The sequence below is a fragment of the Amblyomma mixtum genome, chromosome 4, assembly GCF_055824585.1.
Source record: "Amblyomma mixtum isolate Tamu chromosome 4, ASM5582458v1, whole genome shotgun sequence".
Classification (NCBI taxonomy): Eukaryota; Metazoa; Arthropoda; class Arachnida; order Ixodida; family Ixodidae; genus Amblyomma; species Amblyomma mixtum.
The window spans coordinates 69,118,186-69,138,212 of record NC_143015.1 but is presented as its reverse complement, the minus strand read 5'-3'; the positions used below and the strand labels follow the sequence as shown (position 1 = coordinate 69,138,212).

The 20,027-nt window shown below is 46.2% G+C and overlaps 1 pseudogene; it reads right to left on the bottom strand.

Moving 5' to 3' along the window:
• Window positions 1-20,027, bottom strand: part of LOC149346791 (uncharacterized) — a 47,968-nt pseudogene that overhangs the window by 11,561 nt on the left and 16,380 nt on the right.

The following is a 20,027-nucleotide window of genomic DNA, read 5'->3' as shown; positions in this document are numbered from 1 at the left end:
GTATCGGGCGGATGCAAACGGCACACACTTCCCTGCTAACAAGGTTTACGCTTGCGCTGTTACGTTTTAGGTGTGCCACTCTCAAGCCCTACCTACTCACCACTCCCGGAAGTGCGTCCTGGTCGAACGACCTTAGAGCGCACTCCTTGTACAACCCGTAGTTGCCGATTGCCGATGGTGTCGACTTTTCGTCGTCGTTAAGTGGCGCCCACCAGCGTCCCTTTAGGGTTAGCGAGACGGCGATGGGGACCTGCAATTTGTGTTGCGTTCGCAGGCACTCCGCCAGTCTGCATCCTTCGTACTGGGCAAACATAAAGCATCAAACGTTCAAGAGTGTCATAAAGAAGTAGCGGGTAATTTAGCATGGTGAATCGCGGAATATCGTGCAGTAGCACTAGTAAGGATGGGTATACTTAAGGTCCTTACGTGCTAAAGGCATTTAAAATAAAGGTCTTCAGCATAAAGGCCTAAAGGCGTTTACCGGGAAGGCATTACCTTAAGGCCTTTACACTAATATCCTTTGGGTAAACATAGGGTAAAGGCCCGGGCAATGGGGCCGCCTGCCATAAAGCAGGTTTAAGGGACGTACAGTCGGGGACAAAAGTCTCCGGGCCACGTCTTCCTCTAACGAAGCCGATAGCTCTGCTATTAGTCGGCGGCTGGATACCACACTTGTGGAGGTAAAAGTGAAATTTTTGTTCTTTCATCTCCACAAGTGCGGTCTCCAGCCGCTGTCTGATAGTAGAGCTATAAGCTTTGTTTGAGGAACACGTGGTCCGGAGACTTTTGTCCCCGACTGTACGTATACCCAAAATCGGAATACGTGCCTAGTAGTGTAACCCGCCGCGGTGGCTCAGTGGTCAGGGCGCTCGGCTATTGAGCCGGGGTTCCCGGGTTCGAACCCGAACCGCGTCCCAACAGAGGAGAAAACTACCCTAGTATCGTGTGGACTAATACATCACCTTATCTCAGCTCTTTTTCTACGGAGTGTAAAAAGTTTTTGTCAACTTGTATGGATTTCAATCTTTCGCAGTTAGTCTCTAAACCTACTCGAACTACTTTATCCTCATCGAATGTTTAGATCTTGTTCTAACTAACGTGCCTGATCTTATCCCTTCGATTTTTTACCTACCTGGTCTCAGTGATCATTCTTTGCTCCATTTTGATGTACAAATTCCTGTATCTATCCGAGTTAGTCAGACTAAACAAATTAGAGATTATAAACGGGCTGACTTTAACGCTATTAACTGCGAACTAGCTCGCTTTTTGGACGATTACTTACCAGGCTTTTCACAGCGTTCTGTTTACACTAACTGGGATTTGTTCAAGGATATCGTTAAACATCTCATTAACACTTTTGTACCATTAAGATCTCTGAAGTGCGATCGGGAATCACCCTGGTTTAATAATGTTTTAAAAAAGACTCTGCAATAAAAAGAAGCGCTTGTTCCGCTCTGCGAAGTTGTTGAATTCTAAACAACGATGGGAGGCCTACTTTTCCGCAGCTGCAGAGTACAAAGGTGCGCTAAAAAACGCAAAGGACACATCTTTTAACCACACCCTGCCTGCTATGCTGGTCAATAATCCTAAACAATTTTGGAATGTAGTTAATAAGAAAGACGCTTCCACAATTCTACTTACTTCTTCTGATGGTGTTGCCTTTCCTCCATACGAATGTTCTTCTGTTCTAAACAATACATTTGCTGCGGCATTTTCTAGCACTGTTTCTCTTGTTCATCGCGTGTGCCCTATTTTTGATGCTCTTCCTATGGATTCAGTTGTATTCGACGCGTCAGGCATCCAGTGCATCATAGAAAATCTTAAGGTTTCCTCTTCCTGCGGTGTTGACAATATTAATTCGAAGTTTTTAATTAATACAAAGTTCTATTGTTCCATAATTCTTACTAAATTGTTTGAACAGTCTCTTATAACAGGTTGTATTCCCAATGATTGGAAAATTGGGAAGGTGATTCCACTGCATAAGTCCGGAAATAAACATTCTCCTGATAACTTTAGACCTATATCGCTCACTAGTATTCCGTGCAAGATCATAGAACACGTCATATATTCTCATCTCATCTCTTTTTTAGAATTTAACTCCTTTTTCAGCATTGCCCAGCATGGTTTTCGTAAGTCTTTTTCATGCGAAACTCAGCTAATATGTTTCACACATGACCTTCATTGCATCCTTGACCACGGGTCTCAGGCAGACTGCATATTTTTGGACTTCTCGAAAGCGTTTGACACTGTTTCGCATGAGCTTCTCTTTCTTAAATTAAGCAGTCTTAACATAGACCCTAATGTCCTTGCATGGCTACAATGCTTTCTTTCTAACCGTTCACAATTCGTAACAGCGAACAATATAAACTCGCATTCTTTGCCTGTCCGTTCCGGAGTGCCTCAGGGGTCAGTTCTTGGGCCCCTCCTCTTTCTCATCTATATAAATGACTTACCGGCTAACATTTCTTCTTCAATTAATCTTTTTGCCGATGATTGTGTTATTTACCGCGAAATTAAAGATGATAATGATGTCTCTTGTCTTCAATCCGATATTAACAAGATTCTTGACTGGTGTTTTATTTGGAACATGCAACTAAACATTAATAAATGTAAACATGTACGCATTTCTCGTCTCTCTAATGCCCCTTCCTCTTATCACATTAACAACGTGTCTCTCGAAACCGTGTCATGTTATAAATATCTTGGTGTTTACGTTTCTTGTAACCTGTCTTGGAAAACTCACGTTGAATACATAATAAATAACGCTGATCGCATGCTTGGGTACCTTCGCAGAAATTTCTCACGTTCATCTAGTTCAATAAAATTATTACTTTATAAAACATTGGTACGGTCCAAGTTAGAATATGCTGCATCTGTCTGGAGCCCTGGCATCGATTCACTTGTTTCAGATTTGGAAGCTGTGCAGAACCGCGCATGCCGTTTCATTCTTTCTAATTATCACCGAACAAGCAGTGTAACCGCCATGAAATCAAGTTTGTCCCTACCACTTCTTTCCCACCGCAGATCAATAGCCTCATTGTGTCTTTTTCATAAAATTTACCACAACAGCTTTCTCAATCCTAAGTTACTGTCAAGACCATGTTACATATCAGCACGCGTTGATCACCGTCATAAAGTTGGAATCCCATCTTGTCACACCAAATGTTTTCATGACTCATTCATACCTCGAACTTGTGCCAGCTGGAATCACCTTCCCCACGACATCGCAGGTATTTCTGATAACAATGCATTTCGTCAAGTCCTTAATGTTTCTTTCTGAGTACGTGTCGTTTATTACTGTATAAAAATTGCCTTTCACTGTCTACACACTGTTTTAATATATCCCTACTGCATTCTAATCTTATTGCCTTCCTGTGTTTTCAATTTGTCATGTATTCCTGGTTTATTTTTGTTTTCTCTTGTTGTTGCTGTTTAGACTGAAATATTTATGTATTCCCACTCCCCTCTGTAATGCCTTCGGGCCCTGAGGGTACAATAAATAAATAAATAAATAAATAAATAAATAAATAAATAAATAAATAAATAAATAAATAAATAAATAAATAAATAAATAAATAAATATGCTGTGCGATGTCAGTGCACGTTAAAGAACACCCGGTGGTCGAAATTATTCCGGAGCTCTCCACTGCGGCAGCTCTTTCCGTCTGTCTTATTTCACTCCCTCCTTCGTCCCTACCCTTACGGCGTGGTTTAGGCGTCCACCGACATGTGAGACAATTACTCGCCGTTTTCTGTTCTCAAAAATAAATTCTCCAGTTTTTCTAGTAGTGCTACCGCACACACACTAAAGAAGCGCCTGGCACGAGGAGTTGAGGCCCACTTTTGTAATTCTATATACACTCTCTATCTTGAATTGCTTTCCATTACCCGTCTGGGTGGCTCAGTCTTTGGCGTTCGGTTGCTGATACCAATGTCGCAGGATCAGGTCCCGACTACGGCGGACACGTTTCGATGGTGGCGGAACAGAAAAACGCCGGTGTGCTCCGCAGTGCCAGCGCGTGTTAAAGAACCCTATGTGGTACAAATTATTCCGGAGCCCTCTGCTAAACGGCTTTACTCGTGGCCCACATGTCGCACTGGGACGTTAAATCCCTCACATCACCTAAACCTTCTGTTGAGTCACCGGTCCCTCATAGAACTGGTCCATAAACTGTCTATAGACTTCTTATGGACTCTATTGCCTTCCTATAGATATTTTCTCTTGTCTATTCATAGTCATAGACTCTCTATAGAAAATGTCTACTGAAAGTGCATGCCCATGTGGGGATGCACTCGCACCCCCGTGGTTCGCTTTCCCGCAGTGCACCCCAACTGTGGTTAGCTCCCCCGCAACGCACTCTTCTCAGTTGTGTTACTTTAACTAACAGGGGAGGGCGCTCGCGTCGCAGCAACACCAGCTCCACGGATGGCGTTTTGCTGCGCGCGCGCGGGGTAGGGTCGGCGGTCTTCTCGGCATCGGGGAAGCGCGTGGACGTTCACGCGCAAGGCTCCGCTCTTCGCCGGCGGGCGACCTCGTGTGGAAACATGTCCCCGTCAGCGCGTCCCGTCCGACCTCGGAGCTTCCCGTTTGCCCTAGCGTGGGCGAACATTCGCTCGTAACCGTGCTGGTGAGTCGGACGTCCTCGATTCCTCAGTGTATTTTGTTGCTAGCTGGCGTTATTGTTGTTGTAGCAATAAATGCCTTGTTTGTGCCAGCCAGTGTGTCGTTCCTTTGTTCCCGCAGAGCAAGGCCCGCCGTGGTCGGTGTGCGCTCGGTAGCGTACACGACCACGGGGTGGGGTCCGCGCGGTTTTGAACTGTCAGCCGCGGTTAAACGGGGAATACGGATTCATCTCTCCCCATTTTAAACCCCACACCCATAAATCTATAGATTGTCTACAGACTGTCTATAGGACATTGTTTCGCCTATAAATTAATCTATAAAATTTGTCTGTACAAGGTCTGCAGACTTTATAGACAAAAAAAAGTCTATGGTCTGTCTAAATAATTTTTTGTAAGCTGACGCCTTCATACTTTCGATGGTCTGTCTCTAATCTCTGGTAGCACTGGAGTGAGGGCCGCAATCGGCATCTTGTCGATTGTGTCTTGACCCTTAGTATGAGTTTTGTATAATTTATTAGCCCCTTAATATTGGTTTTACTAGGAATCACCTGAACCCAACCTCTTCGCTTGTATTATCGATTTTTTTTCTCATTTTTTCATGTTTGCATCTGTTTATATGCCCCACTCCACAGCGTTCGTCTGGGCTTTGTAAGCGTTATTGTCTTTTTCTGCCTCTATCCGATAAATAAAGATGCAATATTCGACGACCTATATTCCATACTTTCAAGCGTACACTCTAGGGCCTGATAACCTAAGCGCTAGATTTTCGTGAGAATACTTTGCATCATTAAAATAGCAGGCCTGCAACAGATTCGTTCCAATGGCTTCCACGACCGCCCCAACTAAATGATGTTTTTTTTTAAAATGACATTCTCATAAAGAAATGTAGCGCTGCCCCCCCCCCCCCCCCATCCTTCCATTGTCGGCTATCTTTAACGAAGGCGGAAGGGAAGATCCGTAAAGCAGATTTTTTTAGGCACATTTAGAAGAAGTAAGGCTTTTTGACGGGCTAGTTGGTACATATTCCTATTTGAAAGGCTGTGCGCTAAAAAGACGAAATCAAGTTTCTAGCTAAGGCTCAGGACAAGACCGAGAGAGAAGTAATTGAGGCCTTTTTCATTCACCTCAGGAAAGACAAGTGCGTTAGCACGCCTTCTATTAACCTTTCTAGGAATTAACTAACCTTTCTTGATGGGTACATCTAGACAATTAACCCGTTCGCTTCTCTATGTTTTAGTGTCCGTTTAGATCTTTTAATGTGCTTGTATTTTATTTGCCGCCCTTTACAAGGTTTTTATCCCCACCTTTCACTTGTTCATTTCTTTGTTATAAATTTCGTCATGTTTTTAGGCATTTTTTATGGTGTTATCCTGTTTTTCAGTGTCATCTTTCATACAGCTCTGTTTTCCCATGTTGTTATGCATTGTTATCAGCCTATATGAATCCCCCTTTTTTACCCCCCTCCCCCCCCCCCCCGATTTTTTTACCTTACCTCGGCAAGAGTTTGATATGTTCACATTCTTAGGTTTCTGATAATCTCACTTAGATATGCATTTTTGCGCTTTCTTTTGTTTGGTTGTTGGATTCTCGTTCCATCACGCAGCTCATCTCTGGTTATCAGCGGATATATAAGTGCGCCTGGCTTCTTTTGTCGTCATTAAAGCTGAAAGTTGCGCTTCTTTCCTGTCGTCTGTATCCTTTTTCCTGTGAACGTCTTTTTAGCGCAGCCTTTGAAATTTATAAGGGCGCGGGGGACGAGAAAAAAAAATTACCAGGAGCGCTTACGTAATGTGCGCGTAAGGCGCCAGGTGGCGTACAGGGGCCGGTATCTGGTAGATATTTGTTGGCAGTATGATGCACCTGAAGCTGGGAATCTCGCTTGAAATCGCATACGGTTGGAAGGACATGTGGCCCAGGATAACAATGGCGTCTGGCGTGAACACGGACCTGCGTGTACAAGAATTCAATGGCATGAACAAATCGGCAAATGCACATATTTGTCGCGCTTTTTTTAGCGAACTTTTCCGTGGCGTGCTTCTCGGTTGGCCGCAATCCCTCTGGCACATCTCCTGCTGTTTCCAGTTTTTTTTTAAAGGCGAACGCTTTTAATGGCTTATACTCTCGTCCGTTAACAAAGCGTCTCACACGCGTCTAACTCTGGAACTAACAAAAAAATAGAAGAAAGCCAATGGTAGCTTCCGATAGAGGAGGAAAAAATGAGCCTAGAAGCCAAGTTTGATGACTGTAGATTAATTAATTATAAGCAAAAATGTTGAAATTGTGTCGAAATAGCGCGGACGTCGATATAGCCACGGGAGCGGTGGGACGTTACATCCGCCATAAGTCGTAATGGCGTAGTAAAAAATTCGCTGTGGCTTAGCTTGGTTAAGCCCGGTAATTGCGAAAGCAATATCCGTACCTACGCCATGGTTCAGCTGGTAGTGTAGCTGGCGGTGGTGCTTGTGGTTAGACTTGTGGTGATGCATCGGTTATACAATCCAATGTAATGTAATCTAATCTAATCTAATCTAATCTAATGTAATCCAAATGCAATCTAATCTAATCTAATGTAATCTAATACAATCTAATCCAATCTATTCTAAGGCCGCCGGTGGTGGCACCGCCACTACTCGCAGACGGCGCGAGATGGTCGCCGAGTTCTTCGGCGTGACGTCACACAGAGGTCATGCGAAAGGTCATTTCATGTGCACCGCCGTCGCACGCAAAGGCTTCAAAGTCCACGTAGTAAAGCTTTCGCTTTAAAATTGCCACAGAATGGTCGGAAAAACGCCGGATTTGTGTCAAATTTGATCGAATAACGCGCAATTAAGCGTAATTATACTTAAGATCCCCGAAAGATGTACAATTTGGGTATCGATATAGCCACGGGAACGGTGTGACCTCACATCCACTGGAAGTCGTCACGGCCTGGTGTCCTCGGCTTTCGCCTTTCAACACTTCCAAAGTGTCCTCGCAATTTTTTCATTTTCTGTGTCGTCGGTAGACCTATCAGAAATGGTATGCAATGTTGAACGATAAAGGAAATAATTATTTTTATGCTTCTCTCGATATGACCTGGCTCAAAGTGACTCTGAGCGAGTCTTACGTACAAAAAACAAACATGCTCTGAGTATCTGTCCACCTCTCGGAAACGCTACAAAGTACTCACAAAGGAAAAAAAGTTTCGATACGTATAGTTCAGCGGAGCCTACTGCCGGTGGATGCAGAGAGCTGGATTCCGAGTAGACGCAAGCCTCTCTAGAGCTAGGTCTTCGTAAAAAAATATACCAGAGCAGTTTCCTCGCAAAACACATAGGAGATAGTGGTCATTGGGAGAAACAATCGCCATGTATCAGGCAGTAACCCACTAACGAGTGAGCTTGGAATGACCGAATAAAAACATTCTTCGAACCTCTTTCAAAGTGGTTAGACCTGTCGCAGCCCCCCATGCATGGAATAGATAGTTTTAAGCTCACGTTCGCAATATTTGCAACCTCCCCATTTCCTTAATCCATTCTACTGAGCTGGCGTATTTTGGCAGGTCAACCGATTAGTCCTTTTTAGCAGCCATCTTGGCCGCACAAGATTTTCAAGTTCATGCACCGCCCAGACGAAGACGTTAACTTTTGCCGAAACGTTGGCTACCACACTGAGGCTTCACCCCCCACCCCCACCCCACGCACACACCTTTCCACTTGTTGACTTTGTGTTTTCGAGAAACACGTCTACTGCCCTCTCTCTACAATGAACCACTTTCAAAGCAGACATGCGAAAAAAAATTCAGGGGGCACTCTGTTGACCTAAAGTGCGGTGAGGCGACAGCCTTTAGCACGGTGTTGCTGCTTGTGTCACTGATGTGTGGTTAAGATGTTAATTAAGTACACAATTGTTTGTGAATCTTAAATGCTGGAGACACTGGAGGGCTTTTGGGAGGCATCCCTCTGATTCGACGCCTTCTGCAAACACTCTCCAGCGTCCTAGACAAGGATAACTACGTATGCGTTGGCAGGAAGTAGCGTAGCAAGTAGTAGTAGCAGGAAGTAGTGTATATAGCGTTATGTGTATTTTTGTTGTGCAATGTCATGAGCCAAAGCCAGGCAATAAAGAAAAAAAAAGCAGGAAGTACGTAGCGTAGCCATTCATTCTACTTCCGGCCACGCCAGTGAACGGTCGCAGAATCATGAGCTCCGGTGGAGCGGCGATAGCGGCCCTTGCTGGCCGCGGAAACAGGTCCGACATTGAAGCAGATAAGGATTACGAGATTGTTTTGCCTACTCTGCCAACAGGACGTGTTGTTCTCAACACGGTGTTTTTGCACGGCGACGTGCGAGCGCGGCCTTACAAGGTCGAAGACTTTCGTGACGCCCTCGCCCAAGCGGGTGCGCTCCCCGACGTTGTGGCGTTGGGGGCGTACCAAATCAACCATGTTTGGGCGGTGACACTCAACAGCGCTGAAGCAACGAAGCAATTGGCGGCTTTCAAGGAGCTTCCAGTTAAAGGACGCCGGTGTCTTATATTCGACCCCGAGGACCACGTGCTGAAACTGCGGCTACACTGGATGCTGCACGGCGTCGCCGACGAAGATATCCGGACTGCGTTTGCGGCCTTCGGGAACGTGACGGAGGTAACCCGTGAGCGTTGGCGAGTGCAAGGAGTGAAAGAAAAGGGCTCCACCACAAGGATAGTTCTGCTCAAGCTGAAGCCTGGAATGAAGGCGGACGACCTCCCCCACCAGATAAGAGTCGCCGGCGAGCTTGCCCTTGTGGTCGTGCCTGGGCGGCCCATGCAGTGTTTGCGTTGTCAGGGAAGCGGTCATGTCCGACGTGACTGCAAGATACCTCGCTGCTCACGCTGCCGACGCTTCGGACATTCGGAAGATGGGTGTGTCCGCACATACGCTGCCGCAACGGTGCCAGCGCTTGGAGAGGAGACACCGGAAGACGTTATGGACGTCGTCGAGGCTGAGGAAACAGCCAAGGGGACCGATGGTGTGGAAAGCTCTGCGGTGGCCCCCAGCGTGACCACTGAAAAAGAGGCGGGCGAGGGCGTGGACAAGAAACAGGTACTGCCATCCGTTGTTTCGGAGGTGCCTGTGAGCGAGGAAGCGCCCCTTCAAGGGACAAGTGCTCCGGCGGCATCGGCGGATGAGAACACCAATGCGGAGAACGGCGGCCAGTCAACGAGCGCTGGCAGAGCGCCGAAGCGCCCGCACGCCGACGCCGGTGACGGAGCGGATAAGCAGCTCCCTGGCAACGCCGAGGAACCACCAGCGAAAACTGTGGAGGGACGACGACCTTCCTTCAGACCGCAACCTAACGTCGCGACGGGCCGGAGGGCAGCCGTAAAGCCGCTCTCGCAGCACGTCCAGCCCGATAATTACGATGGCGGCGGGACTTCTGGAAGCGTCTAGCGACGTGCTAGGCGCGATAGGTAAGCACCATGCTCCCAGCGTCCTTCTAAAGTACGAAAATGGCGATGCAACAGTCACTGAGCGTAGCAACGCTTAACGTCCGTGGGTTTGCATCGAAAAGAAAGCAAAGTCAAGTATACCGTATTTTAACGGACCAGGACGTGGACGTGTTGGCGGTTCAGGAAACCAAAATAGAAGGGGAAGAGGACACGGGGAGCATGGTGCAGCGTTTCACGTCGAGGTACGATGTGGCTGTTAGTCACGCGGTTGGCACATCGGCCGGGTGCCTTCTGTTCGTTAAGAAGTTGCCAGGACTGACAGTGCAAGAAGTGATTTCATGTATGCAAGGTCGCTTTATTGTTTGTGACTTCGTTTTTCATAACAGCGAATGGCGCGTTCTTTGTGTTTATGCACCGAATGCGGCTCATGAAAAGTTAAATTTTTTCGTGAGCATCCAGCGATATCTAAATAGTGGGCGACAACTCGTCGTTATGGGCGATTTCAATTGTGTCTTAAGTGCTCGAGATAAGACAAGTAGCTGCGCCTTTAGAGACGCAAGCACGGATGTTTTGTCGCAGCTAGTTGGCGAATTTGCTCTAGATGATGTAGCGGAGTGTTTGGAGGGAGCGCGCAACGTGAAATACACGCATTTCCAAGGTTCTAGTCATGCCCGGCTCGACCGTATTTATTTATCGTTGGATGCGATTCCGAAATGCCAAAATTATGTCGTTATGCCGGTGTCTTTTTCGGATCACTGTCTTGTGAAATGTACAATCGGCCCTAGAAACCGAAAGAAAAAATTTGTGTGGGGACTGTGGAAGCTAAACTCCAAACTCTTAGAAGATGAAGCTTTAGTTGAAATAATTGTACTGAAGCTTAAAGAGATAGAACAACGGCCTTGCACCATCATTGGAGAGCAGTGGGAATGGTGCAAACAAGAAATTAAGATGAAAGCTATAGAAAGAGGCAGTTGTATTCGACATGACGAAAAGCGAGAAGAAGCTTGTTTAAGGGCGACACTAAATCAGTTAATAGCGCACGAGTGCAAAGAGCCAGGGGTTTATAATGACGATATCAGAAAACTGAAAAAGAAAATTGAGTTACTAGATGAAGATCGATATCGAGGAGGGCTCGTTTGCGCCAGGGCCGAAAGATGCGCAGCAGGCGAGACGTCCACTAAACGGGCTCTCGGTCTCGAGAAAGCGCATGGTCGTCGAAACGACATAGAAGAGACAGAGTGGAACGGCAACCTCGTGACAGATAAAGACGGCATTGCACATGCGTTTTACGAATACTATCAGCAACTGTTTGCATTTCGCGACAAGAACATGGACAGGTTTAAGCGCGTGTTTCTTTCTTCCTTGCCACGACTAGATGCTGACACAACAGAAAGGTTGGAGCTGCCGATTTCCGAACATGAAGTTGAGCGTGCCATTGATAATCTAAATCCAGGGAAGTCGCCAGGGCCTGATGGCTTGAGCGCGGCTTTTTATAAAGCATTTAAAAAAGTGTTGTCCCCATTGTTAGCTGCAGTATTTAACGAAGGCTACGATCTTAACTTGTTGCCGCCTTCTTTTGCGTCGTCACATACTGTACTAATCCCTAAAACAGAACAAACTGAAAAATTGAGATTGGTGACGTCATACAGGCCAATAGCCCTAACAAATGTTGATTACAAGATACTAATGAAAGTACTAGCAGCCAGATTACAGACCGTTATTAAGGAGATTGTTGGGCCTCACCAGACTTGCGGGATCAAGGGACGGACCATTGCTACGAACATACATAAGGCGAGATGCGTACTGGAGTGTTGTGATGCAACATGCGGTAGCGTTGCGGTTCTGCAACTCGACCTTGAAAAAGCGTTTGATTGTGTTTCACATGATGCCTTGTTTGCAGTTCTAGATTACATTAATGTGGGTTCTGTTATCAGCGAGGGCGTAGCCTTGGCGTACCGAAACTGCACTACAAGATTAATTGTCAACAAGGAACTTGGTGCACCCGTGAACGTGCGACGTTCGGTGCGTCAGGGGTGCCCCCTCAGCCCGCTTCTGTTCTGCATTTATATTGAAACTTTGTGCTTGTCAATCCTTGAGAATGAATCTGTACAGGGCTTCCAAGTCCACATGACGGAGGTCAAACTTTTGGCGTATGCTGATGACGTAGCCGTCTTCTGTACGAACAGAGAGAGCGTTAGCGTGGCAGTCGAAGCCGTGAAAGATTTCAGCACGACCACTGGAAGTCCGGTGAATTGGGGAAAGTGTCTAGGGTTTTGGCACGGAGAGTGGCCATCGACGCCTTACACGTTTGCCAACGTGACTTGGGCCACAACACCGGTTAAGTACTTGGGTGTGCCTCTAGAATGCTATGAAGACAGTGAGCCATTTTGGCGCGATCAAGCCCAAGAAATCCGTGAGAAGGCTGACAAATGGAGCGGTGTGCCGCTGTCTATCTTTGCACGCGCAACGGTGTGTAATCTGTTTTTTGTTGCCAAGTTGTGGTATGTAATGCAAACGCTTCACTGTTCCAGGTTAAACATTCAGAGGCTGCATCGGGTATTTGCCGCTTTTGTTTGGGCGTCGAATTGGGAACGGTGTAGACGGGATAACTTTTTTCGGCGTGTCAAAGACGGGGGTCTTGGGCTAGCACACTTATTCGCCCGACAGCTTGTAAACAGATTCATTTTCTTCCGCGACGTAAATGATCCATTTCTGCGCACTGTTTGCCAAGTAAGGCTCGTGCGGGCGTTGCCAAATTTTGTTGTTGCCACAGAAAGTATGCCAGGGCGCCTTTTTGGTTTTTTAAGAGAAGTCGTAAACAGCGTCAGAATTTTGACAACTCGTTTTTCGATTCAATATTTGAATTCAGTCAATAGAAAAAAATTGTATAAGGATGTGTGCGATGACTTTTTCTCCGTTCCTGTGTACGCAGCCTTGTACAACGGCTATCCGGGTCAAGATGTATTGAAGCGGGTCAAAAGGATGCCAGTTTCCCCAGGAGTAAAAACGTTTTTCTTTAAGCTGCATACTGGAACGTTGTCGGTAAAAACATTTCTTGAAGACAGGGGTTTTTTTCTGCCATGGGGGTCGCTTTGTTTAATATGCAAACAGCCTGAGACAATAGATCATGTTTTTCTACACTGTTGGGAGGGGGTTTATTTTTGGGACGTGCTGCAAAGAACCCTTAAAAAAGACTTACCGTTAGATACACATAGCATCAGGTTCCTATCAACAGATAACGAAGACGGCATACCTTTTGATACCGTCATGTTAATTGGTCTGCACAGCCTCTGGCGGTCCCGGATGGCTGGGTATCATTTAGACCCCGATGCTCGCCCTGCAAGGCTCTACTTTCGTGAAAGTATGCATGCCTTTGTTGAAATGCACAAATTGAAGTGTACAGTTCCAGAATGGCTGCCAAGGTTAGAGCCCTTGATCCATTTGAGAGAATTTTAAAACGACAACGTCATCCCACCTAAGGATGACAGCTTCCTTATTACTATCATTTCCACGTGAACTTTTGGCTGAGTTCGCTTTATTTTTTCCGTGTACGATTTTGTACTGTGTAAGTATCCGGAAATAAAGAAGAAAAAAAGTAGCGTAGCCATGAGCACGCCCGGCTGCGGAACGGAAGGATGGTGGTTCGAATCTCATACTGCACAAAGATTTTTTTTTTTCTGGTCTGACTAGAAAAGCGTGACACCTCTGCTGACAACCTTCTGTCGACAACGATGAGGCATTAAAGGCTTTCACCTTAATATGAGACTTTCAGTCAACATTCCTGTAATGCGAGGCAACATAACCGGGCAGTATTATCATTTGAGTGCAAGCTCTGTGGGGAACATCTTATGGCGTAAACAGTGTGGCAGTCTGAGCTGTATGGAAAGTCGCAGACTGTCCGCATTTTGTGACAGGTTGTGCAGATTGTTATCGAGGTATGTCTAAGCCATAACATACTAGCGCGTAGGCAGTATTTGAAGTGCAACGCCTATGCATACAGGTGGCATACAGGGTGTTTCACCTAATACTTTACACAAGTATTAAAAATAGGCTTTTTGAGTAAGAACGCATTTTCTGGCTTAGCAACGTCAGCGGCGCAGTACACCAGAATACAGCTAAGACGTGCAAGCTAGCAGGATGGTTAACTAACATTGATTAGTTAGCATTTGGGCTCCTAAATTATTGAGGGACGTGTAGCCCGCCGTAAGTAATATCCATATGTAATATAAATATCGGTTTTTAGAATTTCGAAAACGCGGTTACTGTCAGCGCTGTGGCCTCAATAAATTTCGGCGACATCGCATAAAAATACATTCGCTTTATAGAAGCTTGCAGGCAAAGCAACCTCTCCACTGCACGTAACTCGTCAAAATAGCCAAAATTTGTGAGGCAACAGCGCCGAGGATCAGCGCGTTTTCGGAATTATAAAATCTGATATGGATATTACTCACGGTGGGCTAGAAGCCTCTGAATGATAAGGAGACTAACAGTCACAGTTAAAAAGTTAAGTATTCAATATTAGTTAACCACCCTGCTAGTTAGCATATCTTAGCTTTATTCTGATGTACTACATCGCTGACAATGCTACGCCGATAAAAGCGACTCTAGAAGCATATTTATTTAAATTGTGCAGTCTTAGGTGAAACACCGTGTATGTGATATTGGTGAGCTTGCGAGAGGCCCATCTATGTCGTTCTCACCTGTAGTAAAGCAATATTTCTTTTTAAATCTCGTACGATATTTAATCTAATGTAACTGGGGTTTGAAAGCATACTATTTTTTAAAATCTTTGAAGATACTTAATCTAGTGCCACTGGAGTTTGAGTTACGGATACTCCCTCTAGACCGTCGAATTTCGATGGATGCGAAATTCTAGAGACCCGTGTACTGTGCGATGTCAGTGCACGTTAAAGAACCACAGGTGGTCGAAATTCCCAGAGCCCTTCACTACGGCGTCCCTCATAGCCTGAGTCGGTTTTGGATGTTAAACCCCATAAACCAAACCAGACCAAACCATCGCAAAATGCATACTCACTTCAGCTCTTGGGCGATCGTCTGGCAGCCCCCGTAGCAGCCTAGGAAGGTGTACGGCGCAATTTGTCTCTGATGAGCCAAAGGCCGCGATAATGTTACCGCCTCCTGACGAGAAAAGGAAACTTTGTATTGGGAAGCTGCTTCAAGACCGCTGGCGCGAGTAACGTGTTTCCCGAAGAACTAGAGATAACCACCGGGGCGTGCACCTCAAGATATCTAACCGCACAGCATGTATGCACGAAGCGCGGGGTCTGCTTCTTTAAAATCCTTGTTCACTAAAAGTGACGATGCAGCGCTGCGATGACGTTCAAGCGGAGAAGTTTCAGTAAATGGCACTTCTGATTACGAAGCATAAAACAGCCGTATCTTACCGGTACTCACGTATGGGGCAGAAACGTGGAGGCTAATAAAGAGGGTTCAGCTTAAGTTAAGGACAACGCAGCGAGCTATGGAAAGAAAAATGACAGGTGTAACGTTAAGAGACCGAAAGCGGGCAGAGTGGATGGGGGAGCAAACGCGGGTTAATGACATCCTAGTTGAAATCAAGACGTGGTGGTGGTGGTGGTGTGACACTTTTATTAGAACATCCTTTCTATTAGGCGTTCAGTACGTCCTGGGCCAAGGCGACGAGGGCACGTTGCAGTCTCAGATCCAGGGAGGCGAGCCAGATGGGCCACGGTGCGGGTGCGGGGAAAAGAATAGGCGAGGGACTGGAAGGCTGCGTGGCACTGTGTAAGGCAGTGTTCTATGTCTGCATATGTGTGTGGACAGTTTGGGCACTGAGGTGTGGAACCATCAAGAGGAAGAAATGGGCTTGGGCAGGGCATGTAATGCGAAGGCAAGATAACGCTGATCCTTGAGGCTAACGGAGTGGATTCCAAGAGAAGGCAAGTGTAGCAGGGGACGGCACAAAGTTAGGTGGTCGGATGAGATTAAGAAGTTTGCGGGGATACAGTGGCCGCAGCTAACAAAGGACAGGGTCAATTGGAGATACATGGGAGAGGCCTTTGCCCTGCAGTGGGCGTAGTCAGGCTGACGATGATGATATTTCGTGCTACACTACTAAGCTCCGCCATCCATGCTGACTTGAACATTCCCACTGCCATCATATTTAGTGAAGTTAGGATTAGATTCATGGGGTTTAACGTTGCACAGCGACTGAAGCTGAGGGACGCCGTAGTGGAGGGCTCCAGTAATTTCGACCATCGGAACCCTCCACTACGGTGTCCCTCACAACCTCAGTAGTTTTGGGGCGTTAAATCCCGTAAGCCTAAACCTAACCCCTCTAAATATGATGGCAATGGGAATGTTCAAGACAGCATGAGTAGCACAGCTTAGGAGTGGAAGCATGCCTAGCAAGCGTTGGCAGCAGGTTTTCTGTGACGCCGCTGTTCCGGAATAAGCGGCTCGAACATATATGTTCGTATTTAGGGCAACTTTCGTTAATTTCGTTGTCTTAACCCTTGCGCAGCACGATAGCCAAGTTAAGCAGCAATACTGAAGCAAAATTGGGAGGACACTTTGGCAAATAAAGTGTTGAGGGGCGAAAGCCGAGTACACTATGCCGTGACGACTTCCGCTGGATGTGAAGTCACACCGTTCCCGTGGGTATATCGACGTCCGCTCTATTTCGACTTTATTTCGACATTTTGCCTATAACTAATTACCTAATTAATCTACAGTCATTAAACACGGCTTATAGGTTGATTCTTTCCTCTTATATCTGAAGCAACCATTGGTTTCTTTTATCTTTTTAGTTCCCGAGTTAAACGCGTGTGACACGCTTTGTTAACGGACGACAGTATGAGCCATTAAAGTATTTCGCCTTACTATTTCTGTCAGGTGCTTCCAGCTGTCTAAATGGGGCCGCGTCGGTGGAGCGCCTAAACAGCAAAAGCCCTCGCGTTGAGCCGCTAAGCGCTAAGGATGCGGCACAAGTTGACCGAGTAGATTAGGTTGCCAAGATTCTGCGCTGCTCTGTAACGCAATTCTGGGGCCACATTTTCTAACGTATCATTTGCTCCTCGCTGTTTACGGCGACGAAGACCGCGAGGAATGACGTCACGCTGGTTGTTGCAGACACACGCCCAAAAAACAGTGGCGGATCATTGATGACGAATGGCGGATCATGACAACGCGTTTGACACGACGGACGTGTTCTGTCGACGCTAAACCCCTGGCGGGAAAGAAACCTAGGGGGACACTTAAGCTCCGCCTTTAGTGTATTACGCGACAGAGTTGATGGTTTTTTGTAGCTTTCTTTCTTAATTAATGCCTCTTTCTAACAGCACACATTCATTAGTATACATCGGTAGGCGTTCTAGACCACGTGATACACCACAAGACACGCAAGTTCTTCCTTTAACTAATTCTAACGACTGTACCTTGCGATGTCGGTTGTTCTTAAGTTTTGTGATGTAACCAATAGCGTTGTTAACCTGGACACGTGTGCGGGCCTTTGGCATGGGAATTGGGCATCAGCGCCTTTGTTTCATGGAAGTGTAAAATGGTCACATGTTCCTTCCAAATACCTAGGTGTACCTCTTGACAAGTATCGAGATAACGATGGCTTTTGGAAGGAGAAAATTCAAGAACTCTCCACGCGTGAACAGAAATGGTCGGGAAAGGAACTGTCTGTATTCACGCGCGCAAACATATGCAATGTATATCTGGTTTCAAAAGTGTGCTATTTGTTGCAGGTCCTTTCATGCTCTCGACTTAGCATTCAAAAGTTTCATCGTCTCTTCGCAGTTTTTGTTTGGCAGTCCTCATGGGAGAGGACTAAACGTGATAATTTATTTCTGCGTTTGAGAAAAGGGGGTCTTTCCTTGCCGCACTTGTACCTGAGGCAGGTGGTGTCAAGATTTCTGTTTCTTCGAGATCAACGCGACCCTTTCCTGCGGACGTTTATTCAAGTGAGGCTTTCTTCGGCTTTGCCAAACTATGTTATTTCCAGTGTAGACGGGATGAGATACAGTGCAAGTAGGTTTTTGAAAGAAGTGGTCTTTGCTTTCCGGTTTCTTAATGCGCGCTTCAGTTTGGAATATCTTTCTAATGTCACGCGTAAGAAATTGTTAAAAGATTTGCTTGACTCTGTCTTCCCGGAGCCAATCTATCGATCTCTGTATAGTGGAGGCCAAGCAGGAAATGTTTTAAAAAGAGTACGAAAAATGGTGGTGCCAGCGGGTGTGAAGACGCTTTTCTTCAAGTTACACACTGGGATGTTGCCGGTTAAAACATGGATGGAGGAGAAGGGATTGTTTCTACCATGGGGTGCTGACTGCTTGTTGTGTCACAAACCCGAGTCAATAGAACACGTCTTTATTGATTGCTGGGATGCGCTGCTCTTTTGGGACGTGCTCCAGCGTACAATAAAGAAAGACTTACCCTTGACGCCGTATGGGATACGATTCCTGGACGTTGAGCCGGATCTTTATAAATATGATGTAATTTTCCTGCTTGGCCTGCACAGTATTTGGCGAAGCAGGATGGCTGTACGACACTGTCATGAAGATGCGCATTCTGTCCGCGATTACTTCAAAGAAAACATATTTAAGCTACGTGAAGTGTACAAGGAGCTATGTTTTGGAGATGAAGTTATCGAGTTTATGGGAGAGTTGTGTTCCCTGAAACAGTTTTGATTTTCTCACGCGAGTGAAACACATGTCCGCTCTTGATGTTTGAGAGTGCAGCGCAGAACATCTGTTTATGATCTGTTGTAATCTGTCAAAACAGGCAATAAAAACAAAAAAAGTACCTCAGTGGCCTAGCGGTAACGTGCCTGAGCCGTAAATGAAGGGTGATGGGTTCGACTCTCTGCTGATTGCACCAATTTTCTTTTCAGCGTAATCAATTTACTTAACCTCCTTATATGTCATAATGACAGTTAAGTCATGCTACGACTTTACGGTCCCAAATTAACTCGTTTTAATCATTTCCATTCCACGGCCCACAGTCGTACGTCACGACCCACAACACCCTCGACCAATCCTGAATTAGTATGACAATGCGCACGGCTTTTCCAAAATGTTTGGTGAATGTGGAATGGGTTTTTGGGAACACGGTCCCTGTGACTTGTCCGGACTGTATGGTCGTCGGCAAAATATACACTCTAAACAAAAATACGCCTATATGGGAGTAATAAGGGAGTATGCTGTCCTCTAGAGCCCACCCTTTTATAAAAGAGCATGTGCAAGATGACAGTTTACTCCCTGTTTACTCGTTTTTGTTTAAAGTGCACCTAGCACCACCCGCCCAGAGAGGCCGTTACTAGTGATTTGTTAATTGCTTCCCATCTCATGTTATTTCGTCACGATTTGCAGTAACAGCCGATGGAAAGAAAAAATTACACAAAAGGTTTCAAATTACGGCTGCTGCTGAATCCTGCACTGGGAAGGTGTAAATCTTCGGATGCAAAGAGAAATGCAAAGATAGAGAGACTACGAAGGGTGCAGCACAATATTCGCGAGAGCCTTACTTTGCACTCTCCGATGCCCCAAAGATTTTTGCGGGCATAAACTAAACCGCTCGCCTTCTGTAGCGAGAGCTACAGTACGCCTGCTCTTCGAGCCTTCAGCGTGGCACCCCTTGAGCTCCGTGGCCTTGAGCCGGTTGGTCACGTGATGCGAAGTGCCGGCGGCGCGGCGCGCCGGCGAAACCAGCGAAACCAGCGAAACCGAGCTGCAACAGCTGTGCGCATGCGGCGTGTCGAGTGGGGGGAAGGAGGGAGTGGAGAGGGGGAGAGGTGTCGCAGCTGTATAAGTAGGCGGTTTGGCGGAGCTCTCGTGTCACTCCAGGTGTAACCAGAGCTAAACCCCAAACAATTTTTAATTGAGTGTCATGCTAAAAAACGTAGTGCGGTCGCTTTCAGATCCATCGCAGTTAGTCCCAACGCAAGCTTTATTGAATTGGAACAAGCCATCGTCAGTACAAACTGAATAACTGTCAAATGAACGTGCCAA